This window comes from Sinocyclocheilus anshuiensis, unplaced genomic scaffold (genome assembly GCF_001515605.1).
Source record: "Sinocyclocheilus anshuiensis isolate Anshui unplaced genomic scaffold, SAMN03320099.WGS_v1.1 scaffold1430, whole genome shotgun sequence".
Taxonomy (NCBI): Eukaryota; Metazoa; Chordata; class Actinopteri; order Cypriniformes; family Cyprinidae; genus Sinocyclocheilus; species Sinocyclocheilus anshuiensis.
In genome coordinates this window covers 1,806,017-1,810,034 of record NW_015555721.1, presented here as the reverse complement: position 1 = coordinate 1,810,034, position 4,018 = coordinate 1,806,017, and the positions used below count along the sequence as shown (strand labels likewise).

At 31.8% G+C, this 4,018-nt stretch overlaps 1 protein-coding gene across 1 annotated transcript in view; it reads left to right on the top strand.

Annotated features, from left to right (window-relative positions):
• The window catches only part of LOC107672504 (heparan sulfate glucosamine 3-O-sulfotransferase 3B1-like), a 13,774-nt gene that overhangs the window by 7,747 nt on the left and 2,009 nt on the right, over nt 1-4,018 (top strand). The gene's annotated exons all lie outside the window — the stretch shown is intronic.

Here is a 4,018-nt window from a genome sequence, read left to right as displayed (position 1 = left end):
AAAAACAAAAAAAAAAAAAAGTAGTTTATTAAGAGTATACTTCATAGTGTAATTTCACAAACTAACTTTCATGCAATATTTGGAGAACCTTTGGTTAGTACACAACCGTTTACTATTGTTAACTTAAAGTAAACTTAAAAATATACTTTTAGCCAATTTAACACTAAGAAGAAGTACTGAAATGCACTAGTATACTGATGAATGTACTGACAAGCATTTAAACTAAACTAAAATATACTTTTTTGACATTTCTATGGAAACCTGTATGTCATGTATTGAAATATATTTGTAATTCAGTACGTTTAAAATATAATGACTTTAATTGTAATATTGAATATCACACTACAGTTAAAACTATAATTTACATGTGCTTTACACGTGCTTCAGTATGATAGTCAACACATCAAAATTAAGCACGACAAAAGATAGTGATTGCAAGTGTACTTTAAAGTAAACATTTGACATTGAGTGCACATTTTAAGTATACTTAACAGCCATGAAAGTGTACTCTCTTCAAGTGCACTTAAGTGGCCTTGTATTTCATTAATATTATCTGCAAATAGTTTTTATAAAGTATACTTAAGTACACTACAAGTGCGCATTCATTAAGTAAGCACACTTTTTTTTTCATAATGGAAGCACAACTCACAACATTTAAAATATAGTTGCACTCTCACTTTTATTGCTTTTCTTTTTTTTACCAATCATGCATATTTTGGCCACTTGTTGAACAGAATCGAACTTTAATGAGCTTTGTTTGTAAGACAGCATGCTGGATTAAGATGTTTGGACAGCCATTGCTGCCGACTGCATAGTCTGTTAAGGACAACAAATTGCGAACCACATTTGTGTCTGTCTGCTTGCATGAATAATGCATGCGGTTCTGATTCAGGTCTGTTTTGCTTGGGGACCAGGTGGAAAGTTTGATCAGTTGTATTTGGTTTCCCTCTGGGACACTACAAAAGACTGCTCGTGTATCTAGGGGACTGTGAACATAATTGCAGAGATATAGAGGCCCCTCTCCCCCCACATGCGTCTATGTCTCATTAGGTTTATGTTTTTTTTTCACACCACTTATTAATGATGAGAGTCCAGAGAGAAATAGCAAGAGAGGTTTCTAAGATTACATAAGATGCACTACATGCATTTTTTTTTTATTGTGGTAGGTGGCTAATGAGCTCGACCCACTACACTCCCCCTGACAGGATTAACCCTTAATCCCTCGACACCTCAAAGCACTTCTCTCTTCTCCTCTCGTTTCCTCCTCCAGTGCAAACCCTTTCCCACCTCCCCACTTCATTCCAGTAATTGCTTAGATAGTATCTATTAAACTATGTCTTGAAGGAGAGGTTAAGACAACAGTCTTTGCCTAGTAAAGTGTCTATATATAAATACCTCATTATCAGGCGTAATCATTGCGGCAACATATCTTTCCCTACTTTCAGCCCCACGCTTATTTTATTTTCAAACATCTGTCAATGTCAAAATTCTTGTCACTGGCAACTATAAATAACTTAGGATAAATCGTCTGTTGCTTCAAGCAGAATAGTTGACAGGCTTGTCCAAACTGCATATATACATTAATCGTGTTTGACAGTTTAAAGGGCTAACATTATATATTTGTAAAAATGTTCTTCCTGAGTAAAAGGAACTGCTATAATTGAGCTTTTATGAGCATTGTCAAACTTTTTCTGATCCATAGAATTAAACTGGACTGTTTTGACTTTGTAAGACTTTATAAAAAGCTCATTGCATTTGAAATGAAGGTGCTTTGGGTTTACATACGTTATATAATATTTTTTTTCTTTAAGCTTAGCTGCACATTTGCTGTCCTGACTGCTTCTATACCATTTAAAAAGTTTAGGGATCGGTAAGATTTTCTAATGTTTTTGAAATATGCTCACCAAGGCTCCATTTATTTGATCAAAATTCAGAAAACCCCCAGCAATATTGTGTAATATTATAACAGTTTAAAATAACTGTTTTCTATTTGATTATATTTTAAATTTAATTTATTAATGTGATGCAAAGCTGTATTTTCAGCATGACTAGCAACATTATTCCAGTCTTCAGTGTAACATGATTCTTCAGAAATCATATTTGCTGCTCAAGAAACATATGAAGAGTTCATTTGCAAAAACAGATAACTCCGTTTTTAACAATTTTAAAAAATTATGTTTTTTCATTGTGCATTCCAATTAATCTCAATCAAACTGCAGTTGGGTTATTTTGATTAGGTTAAAAAATAACAAAAAAAATACAGCTAACTAACACAATAAAACACAATAAAAACATGATAACACAGTAAAAAACATGATTTTTGAAAAATAAAAAAAACGGAGTTATCCGTTTTTGCAAATAAACTTTCATATATTATTATTATTATTATCAATGTTGAAAACAGTTGTGCTGCTTAATATTTTATGTGGAAACTGATACATTGTAGTATTATTTGATAAAAAAGTCCAAAAGAACATTTGAAATAGAAATCTTTTGCAGCAATGTGCAAGTCTTTTGATCATCAACTTTATGCATCGTTGCTGAATATAAGTATTAATTTCTCTCTCTCAAAGAAAAAAAAATCATACTGACCACAAACTTTTGAATGGTAGTGTCAATTATTACATAACACTAATTCAAGTGATTTATAGTTTTCAACTGTATTCTTTCTCATGTCAGAAAATAAGATGTTAGAAAGTGTGTGTGTGTATATATATATATAGTATGTTTTCATAGTTTAAACTATTTTATCTCAAACAACTCAAGTGAAAATTTGATTCCTCATGATATGACTTCTTTAAAAAAAAACTTATGATAATCTTTGTGATTTTAAGTGACAGTGTCTTGTCCTCAATCTACCTTGTCTGCCACTGCATTGACCCTGAGTTTGTTGTTCCCATCTTTACGTGCATTATTGCAAGTGTCTGGTCTTGCATAAACCTCACTCGACCCAGTTCAGCCGTTCCCCGCTTGCTAGCTAAAGTTAAAAGACTAATTTGTCAATTACAGCATCTGGCCTGATACTGCTGATTCAGGTATCATGAGAGTGAAATGAACTCTGCATAAACATGCACAAACCTACTCTGAAATAAAACAATGGGGGGATAAGGAGGATGCTGTATCTTTTATGTACATTTCCAAGCCTTTGTGTGGTTCATTTAGTGATCTGTATTGAGCTATGGCCGTGACGTCACAGAGGAGGATTATTATAAAACTGTAAGAGGGATTAAGGGGAATGTAAGGAGATGGATGTCTTTTCTCTTTTGTGCTAAATAAATTCTAAAAAAACTTCATAATATACACAAGTGCAGTGATCCAGTCACTATAACTCATATTGACTCTGAGTGTCTGTGTAGTTTCTCAGATTTACTCATGTTTGGTTATGGATCTGAAAATATGGATTACCCCTACAGTTTTGGTCCAATCTTATGCTGTTTTGATATTAAAAAAATATGGTAATGATATAAAATATGGTCCAATTTGCAGCATATTCTGGCCATAAAGGTTCTGCATTGATAAGAAGAGGTTCAAACTTGTTTAACAATAAGGACCCCCAATAATGATGATGTACCCATTTATAATGTTTTTAATAAAACATAATAATAACACATAAAGTGAAACTTTTTAAACCGTTAAAATGCTGTTAGATATATAAACATGGAGAGATAAAATAAAAATATTTTAAATTTAGATTTATCTGTAAATCACTTTTCACAGTAATTATTATTCCAAAACATGGTTACATTATTTTACATGTACATTTACATTTATTCATTTGTCAGATGCTTTTATCCAAAGCGACTTACAGCTGAGGGGGGAAAATAAGTTTTTTTCTCAACTGTAAATAACAATTTACAATTTTTAAATGTTCAAAGTAACAGTTACATGTATGATATTATAAAGACAACATGCTTGCAAAATTAAATAAGTGGCCTTTATGTTGCTGTACTGAAACAAAAGCAAATTATGACAATTTAATTGTAAAGATTAAAAACACACACATATATATATATATATA